Genomic DNA, 9,014 nt, shown 5'->3' with positions numbered 1-9,014 from the left:
GAAAAGCCTTCCCAGAAGAGTGGCAGCTGCCTCGAAGGGGGACCAACTTCCTTTTAATGTCTATATATTTAGAATGCAATGTCAATGTGTAATGGTCAGGTGTCCAAATACTTTTGTCCATATAATGTATGTAATGGCCTCAGCGTATATATGAACAGTTGTAAGGATCTTCGTGGTCCAGCGGCGGTGTTCCGTTGTATTGGTGTGCTTCTCCGATTGGGGGACATCGCTCTGCCAACATCAGGCACCCTTCATGCCACCTCCTTCCCAATTGATTCTGACTTTGTATGACCATAGATTGACTCATTCTTCTGCTGGACTGTCTTTATTAATGCCAGGACTTCATTTTGACTTTGCTGTTTGTCGTTATAACATCCCTTCAATGTTCCAGTGATCTTTTGATATTGTTTCTTGACCCGGCTTGTTCTTTGACTTTGACTCCTGCTTCTCTTTTTTGGCATGACGATATTGGATTTGGTTTTGTCCCGGCTTGCCTCATGACTTACCTGTCTCCTCCCGCTTAGTCTACCTGTCTCAGCAAAAGGGGTCCACCTACCTACCAGTTACTTTACAGCAGGTTCTCACTATTACGTAAGAATAATCAGGAAGTCCATTAATCACTGAACTTATGTATAACATAATTAAATGATAGTATTATATATATATATATATATATATATATATATATATATATATATATATATATATATATATATATATATATATATATAAAAACAAACAATATATAATTTGTGGGGTGCGCTAAAAGAGTTAGTGGGAAATGTTTTTTTATGTGTCATATCATAACTATGTCCACTTGCCATCCTTGGGATCTTTACAGGTATGTAGCCTGAGGGCAGTGCTGAATTTTAGCCTAGGCACAGATTAGCATAAATTAAGATGAAACTCTAGATAACACTCCTCTATCTTAAAAAAATAGACTGTATCTATCATCCAACAGCATCTAAATATTTACATGGCCTGAATATAATTCATCAATTATGTATCTGTCAATCTCTTGCGTGCTTTTGCTGTCCATCTTCTAATCACTGTCTATCTGTATGAAAATATGCTTTAACAGGAGAAAAAAACTGCTAATTGTTTGATGATACAGATGTTCTTATTAATGAAGCACAATTCCATGGATTTAGAGCATGGCAGGAAACTAAATTACCACCCCAGTACTCAAGCTGTGAGATCTTATTATTCATTAGCCAGTCAGCGAGGGGTACAAAACAGATTCTTTTCTCTTTCCAATTTTGTTTAATGACAATCAAAGCTGATTTATTTCTTTGCATCTAAATAGGATAATTTCCATTATATTAATATGTGCCAAGTTTCATGTTTTAATACTATGTTTTAATACTATCCCACAATAGATAACTTGTCAGTGGCCCACTTGTTGAGTTTGTTCTTGTACCTGAAACAATAAAAAATACTCACTTAGTACAGCAGCAAGCATGTGTACTTTAATTAAACAAGCTAGTAGTCAGAGTTTTACATGTCAGTAAACTGGCTCTGCAGCTGACAAAGAAAATTATATTTGTATTGTATTTATTCAATAATTATATATTAACAGGCTTTACATTGTATTTTTTGGAAATAAAGGTGTATTCCTATTTCTATATATATCCTGTTCATTTATTTGAAATTTATAAATGTGTTGCAGTAGAGCTTGGAAACATAACCAAAAATGCTACTTTTGAGAAATTTGTTAATGAGTTTAGAATGATAAAACTGAAATGAAATCTTAATCAGTTCCCCTATGGCTTTGTGTAAATACATTCCTGTGTGCAGATCCTATCACTGATTTGTGTTATGTTTTCCTATTCCTGCCAATTAAAGAAATAGGGTTTAGGACTGGTATGTTTATTCATATGTTTAAGTACCAAAAATAACCACTTATTCATTTATTCTAAAAGGCACACATACGTTTGTCACTAATTACTTAATATATACAGTATATGTACACCCAGTACTGTGCAAAATGTTTTAGGCAAGTGTGGAAAAAAATGATGAAAAAGTAAGAATGCTTTAAAAACATGTTAAGAAAATGCATAGTTGGTGAACAGAAGAGAAATCAAAATGAAATCAATATTTTGTGTGACCACCCTTTGCCTTTAAAACAGCACTAATTCTTCTGGGTACACTTGCACAAAATTTTTTAGGAACTCAGCAGGTAGGTTGTTCCAAAACCTCTTGAACAACTAGATTATATATACATTCGTTTGCACACTTACACTCCTCTCACGCTCTCTAAATATTTCCCTACCTACTTTCCCTACTGCTGACCAGTTTCACATCTGCATCTTCTTCTTCTGTCTTCTCCTTTCTCTTCTTTATTCTATCTTCAATCCTTAATCTGCTATTTTATCACCACAAACGCCGACATACTGCCCAGGGCAAAATGATAGCGCTTGCAGTGATGTCCTCTTCCCTGATTGGAGGATCAGGGAGGACGTCACTGCCACGCCTCCGCATTGAAGGTAGAATAGAGAGAAGATGATGCAGAGAAAGAAGCAGAAGTGGTCGTCAGAGAAGGTAGGGAAACATTTAGAAAGCGTGAGTGAATGAGAATGTGAGAGAGTGATCGGGCAACAAATGTCGTTCCCTAATCAAAAACGTCCCTTAATTTTTGGCCGAAACGAATGGCAGGGAACAAAATTAGTTGCCCAAAAACAAATGGGCCAAAAAGGAAACAAAAGATTTGTTTTCATTGCGTATGATGTAAAATAACCAGAATTCCTTAACTAAAAATCCTAATTTTTATCCCATTTAATTTTGGAACTTTGCTACTGTGATATATAAACATAAATAAATCTGCTGTTTCATTTCCTAGATAAAATACAATAACTATATTTTGGTTATCAGTAACAATTGGAGGCCCATGTATATTTCTGTGGAAATTTGTTTTGAGGTCTTCCACAAAGTATAATCTGGAAAAAGCTAATTATTAAAATCATTTTACTTGAACGCTAAACTGAATGTTTATTCAGTTATTATTCAGTGCATTCATTTTATGTATTGGTAAAAAAAGTAATCAATGCATCCATGCTCATCTGTTGGAATACCAATAGGACTGTGGAGAGCAAGATATAACATATCATTCTGGTGCTCAAATAGTTAAACCTTTTAATGTATAAGGACATTTATTTTTTGTAGCATGAGACGAACTTTAGACAGAAAACTTGTGATTTTACAAATCGCTTCCATTATATAACCTACATCTACTTTTGAAAAACCCATTTGCCATTATCTTTCATCATCCATATATATCTGAAGTAAATTACATCAAATTGTATTTGAAACACCAAACTGGCAGTAATGGTAGCTATTTTGCCCCAGGCTCCATTTTAAAATAGTATGAGCATAAAAATGTAGTCTGCATCATTAAGTTTATTTGAAACCAGTGAGAATAAAAATCACTATGTAAGTTCTAATGAGATGTGTTTTTTCATTCCAGCTTAATAACCCAAGACTATATTCATCTTCTGGTAAAATAAATCTACTGAAATCATTCTTTCTGATTTGTAAAATATTGCGTTTCTTTTTTGTTCCATACGATATAGTTGGGGAGCACGAGTACCGAAATGTCTTTAATAAGCCAGCGCAGAGTATTTTCATAAATTATTAATATGTTCTGAAGAAGAGAGGAAAACTTCATCAATAATTCTCCTTTGCAGTTGCTGTCTGTGTGGTGTTCTGAATCTTCATTTATCAGATGCACGTCAGTATCCTCATATTTTCTGTCGTGAATGCTAAGAACTTGTATATTAAAAAATATATATTCTTGTTTGTGTCTTTTTTTTCACATAGCGGTAGAAATAATTTATATATTCTGCAGCTTCGAAAGATCTCTTTCAGTAACTGGCAAAGAAAATGGAGCTTCAAAGAAAGCTGAGTGAGTCTCACTTTTACTTTCTTTGATCATACAATTCCTTCTGGATTCTGTTAAGATATGTCTTTGATTAAAACCCGGGGAAATTTTAAAAAAAACTTTCAATTTCGTTTTTTTTCAATTAAATCTGCAGTTAAATTAAGTTCAAACTTAACCCAAAGCTTCAGAAGAAAAAAAGGCAAGTTTGATTTGATTGTAACATGCAGCACACCGAGCAAGTGAGGAAAAACACCTAAATAATAATAATTATGGTGCCCCTATATTGATGTTGCAATCAGGCAGGGATTGATTCCATTCCTTGTAACAAAGAATTCTTGGTCATTAAAGAGTTTATGTAAAAAATGTGATTCTAGTACAATGTGTTAAACTGGTGTTATCACAAAAAAAAACAATTCTGATTGGGCAAAACCACTGGCTACAAGTAATGTGGCCACGTATGCAGCATTTTGTACTTTTGTACTTAACCCCATTGTCTTCTGTGTTCAAGATGAGCTTGTTGCATCACATGAATCAGTATAACGATCAGGGCATTGTAGACCCTAGGCAAAGGAATGCTCTGGGCCCCCCCCCAAAAAAAAAAACCATGCAGTGCAGGTGCATATCAAATGAGAAACATACAGAATAACAAAACAGTTTTTAGTAAATATTCTAACACAGTCTACAATTTTAATTTAAAAAAAGTATGTGTGTGTCTAGCGTTTAGAGAGTCTGTGTACATGTGCAGGTATGTATGTGAGTGTATGGTGCTTGAGTGGCTCTGTGTGTGTCTGTATGTCCAAGTGTATGGTGTTGAAGTGGCTGTCTGTGTATGTTTCTGCAGGGGCGGGCTGGCCAGGGAAGCGGGGGTTCACAAATGGCCAGTCTGACCTGGTATGACCATCACTTTCTAAATCATTTTGGATTGGCCCGGTTAGGCAGGAACGCAGCGGGTCACAGTATTCTGATCTGTACTAATAAAATCTAAAATGTATTATAGAACATTTTAGATTGGGGTGGTAAATTGCTTTCAGAATTGGGGAGTCTGCTATTTAAGGGCAGAGTCATTAATTTCTTTCTTTATACCGTTGTGCAAACCTTTGTTAGTGTGATGACACAGTGCAAAAATGACAAGCTGGTGCCTTGGTGCCTGACACTCGTGATGCTAGGGCAACGGGATATTGTTACCATTATGATCTGTTGGGGCCATTTTTTTGGTGTTTGAATTTGGCCAACCTAATTGTAAATGATCACTATCATTTGGTATGTATACATTTGAAGTAGATGTCTGCTCATTGCAGCTTGCACTATTCCCCTTTGCAGCTACTCTATCATTCATCAAACCACTACGGACTATGATTAGTCGGCATAGAACAACAAGAATCTTCAGCCTTTGGCCTTGTACAAGACGGCATTGTTTAACCCTTTCATTTACACATATGGTCATTTGAGGTGAGCAACATCCTTCATCACTAAAAGGTAACAACTGCTACAAACTGGCACCAAATGAAAACAGCAGAGGGGATGGTACACTGCGGAATTTTAGCAAGGTAAGTATGTTTTACAGGTAAAGACTGGATATTGAAGTGCTTATAAAACACTGTAATAGGCATTCTTCAATAATGCAACTTTACCCTGTTCCTTTAATGCTGTTTTATATTACACAAGGAAGTCATTACAACAAAGTAATTATTGTGTACACGATACACCCTTTCTTTTATTTTTTGAAATTTAAAATTTTTTATTATTTTCGAATTTTTTGAAAAAGGCACAGTATGCAAAAGGTACATGAACAGACTCTCAGGACATACAATGACGAATACATAGCATCACAACCCAGCATGAGAAAATAAACAGGAGAGGAAGCGCCAAAGAGCCCCATCACGATACATAGTCACCAAGGCGAGAATAGTAATCATACAAAGTATATATTTAAGAGAGTTGTGAAATAACACATAGCATCATGACAATGTGTAGTCGGTGACAGCAATTATAACTGAAGATCGTTACACTAACCGCCTGAGAGCGACAGAAAAAGTGCCTCTGTGGAGCAAACCAGGACAACTGAGCGCCTGGAAAGATCTATAAACAAAAACATAAACCAACACTTGACCCTGGGAGCGAAGCACCTTAGACGTATTGACCCGAGGTTAGAAAGATCTGTAGAGGTTATACAGAATAATGACCAGTATCATGTACCAAAAAAAAAAAAAAAAAAAAAAACAATTACAGAAATAAAGAAATAAATTAAAAAAAAGGGGAAAAAACCAAAATAAAGAACATGACATAAGCAGACCCTCCTGGGGGGAACAGGACATCATGGGAACCACAGCCATAGGCAGGAGAAAACAATAACATAAAAAAAACCAAAAAAAAAACTGATAAGAAACCACAATAGCACGTAGGCGCGGCTCGCCAACACCCGGGACTAATCGCCCTCCCAAAACGCCACCCTTTCTTTTAGATCTGCAGGGGCTTTCCATATAGCTGTGTTTGCTTTGTTTAACAAACTTTCCAGTTTTGTGACATTATTACTTATGGAATAGTTTGTTTTATAAAAACGGGTGCACTGGGTACACGGTCTAATTTGTATTCTGTAATGGAATGTATGTATATATATATATATATATATATATATATATATATATATATATATATATATATATATATATATATATATACACATGTAAAAAAATCATTATTGTAGATTTAAAAATGTGGGCATGCATTAGAAGCCTGGAGGTAGATTGTTGATATATCAGATTTAGGTTAGTTTATTATACATCAGCACTTTAAAAATGTTCTACTAGCATTCACATGGAAAAAAAAATTGCTTGTATTATACTCTAATGATACAAATACAATTAAAAAAGTGACTCACCAGCTTCATTTGTTTTTACTGGTGAATCACTTTCTTATTTGCCTTGCCACTTGGATTTCTAATTTCCTCACATTATTGTTATTGTTTCAATGTACAGCTCTCTCTTAAACATTCTGACAGGGTCATCGCTTAATTGCTTGCCTCTAACTACTAGAAGTAATATAAAAAATATATGCCGGCATCGTGCTGGTGAATTTCCATTTTGAAATCCACAAAGGAAGTGCTAAGTGTACATATACTGCATGCCAATATTTTTAATAATGTTCTAGCAATGCTTCAGGTTATAAATAATACTAGTCAGGTATTCTGTGCTATAAATCATTCATTAGTTATGTTGCTGCATTTTGACTCAAATGCGCTCCTCATGCAGATTTATATGTTCCCCTGTTGTACCTTGAATCTATTTGGTATAATGACCTGAATTAGTTGGCAGGCAATAGAGGCAGTCAAGCAGGCTGCCTATATTGCCTGCCACCTACCCTTTGACCTAGGATTTTTGCCCCTGTAGATAGCTGGTGTCCGAGTGGGCAGGCACTGGCTTTGCGCCAACCATTTAGGTAAATTTCCCAAAAGCACTACTGATTTTGTGACAGAGACACTGAGGTCAGTGACACATATGGAAAATGTATACTACCTGTCTGCTTTAAGACCATTGTGACACATTTCTATGTTCCCTGCTTATACCATCTGATAATGCTATAGTGTAAATATAGTTCTTTTGAAATATGTGCTGTGGTAGAAATATGTATAACTCGAAAGTGCAGAATCATATATACCCCAAAAATTCAATAAACATTAGCATATATTTGTGAAATGCAACGTTGCCAAGAACTGGTGGAAACTTGTTAAAAACATCAGGTATTGATCCGTGGTGTGAGATTTTTCCATGTGTGACATAACTGACAAATATTGTAGTTGGGGCCTTGTTTGCTCTCCTTAAAACCAATATGAGTAAATGGGTTTGACAAAGTCATTTGAATGGACACACACATCGGTTTTAAACTTTAACAGGTCCCCATGTTGTTCAGAAATTGTCAGGGCGAAAGTATAAGCAGCTTAGTATAAAGTTCTTTTGTAATTGAGATTTTTTGTCCCTTTATGTAAGTCAGCCAGGTGGTGGCTAAGTTTTATAGAAGATTTCCAAGAATGAACAACAAACCCCAGGTTGCCTATTTAATTTAACCTCTTGATGAACACTGTATAGTATAATATATTATTTATCTTTCCAGTATTGACAATGTTAAGCTTTTCTGCCTGTCATTCACTTTCCCTGTTTCATTGACAATCACCTACCATAGCTTTTGTAGAAGCCTTAACAAACTTCACACACCCTATTTAACGAACATACAAAAAACACTTCAGCAGGACATTATCAAACAGTTTGTTTAAGCCTAAAAAAATCAGCATTTTTTCTGGAAAACAAAACATAGATGGTGTCAGGCTTTCAGAGACAAACACCTTATGTACACAATACTATAAATTGTGTATCTCATACACACGTAGCTCAAAAGACATAAAGGGATTTCTTATTTCAGAATCAGCCCACCTTCATGTAGTTGGGATATTGCTGTTCTGCTGAAATCTCTGTTTGAACACAAGCAGACTTGCTGACTACTGTTAACGCCTTCCAGGTAATCTTACCTTTTCCTTCGTATTGTTTGCTTCACCTGTTCAAAGATGCTTTCCTGGCTAGATCCCCACCCTTTGCAGGTGCTTATCTTACAAAGAAAATGAAATAGTCATATACGTCTCATTGCTGCTGGGATGTTTGCCAGCTCATTTTACTTTTTAACAATTAAAGTAAAAACAAATGTTTGACTTTCAGATGACTCCTTCTGATTTTTCATATTTAAATATTGTGATTATAGAGTAAATTATGAAGCACTTTAAAAGTTGCAAAAACTGCTCAGAAACATGCAAAGTTGCATAATAGACAATTTCAAATTAATTGTGAGAATAAAAATTGAAACAGAGCAACTACATCAAGAATCATATGTTGCCGCTGTATAGCTAAGAAAATAATGTTTTAGACAGTGCATGCTCCATAACGGCAGTCATTGCTGCCTAAATTGTTGGTTTTCATCAGTTCTGCTTTAGAGCTATCAGATGGCTTTTTTTTAGGACAGCAGTGGTTTTAATACAGCCATGGAGTTTCACCAGCATGAGGTCATGTATAGTCAAGTCATGCTGTTTGCTTTAGTGCTCTGGGTTTAAAGGCTCCATATAACCTTCCGATATAAAACATATTTTAAAATTCCA

General features: G+C 35.4%; 1 long non-coding RNA gene across 1 annotated transcript; it reads right to left on the bottom strand.

The window, feature by feature from the left end:
• Positions 1-1,240: 1,240 nt before the first annotated feature.
• On the bottom strand, positions 1,241-8,476 carry LOC128497538 (uncharacterized). The gene is made up of 2 exons (XR_008354323.1): positions 8,397-8,476; positions 1,241-1,420 (listed from the first exon to the last, which is right to left on the bottom strand). It is a non-coding gene; the product is annotated as an uncharacterized LOC128497538 (long non-coding RNA).
• Positions 8,477-9,014: the final 538 nt, after the last annotated feature.

This window comes from Spea bombifrons, chromosome 5 (assembly GCF_027358695.1).
Source record: "Spea bombifrons isolate aSpeBom1 chromosome 5, aSpeBom1.2.pri, whole genome shotgun sequence".
NCBI classification, from domain to species: Eukaryota; Metazoa; Chordata; class Amphibia; order Anura; family Pelobatidae; genus Spea; species Spea bombifrons.
This window is presented reverse-complemented; position numbering and strand designations above follow the sequence as displayed.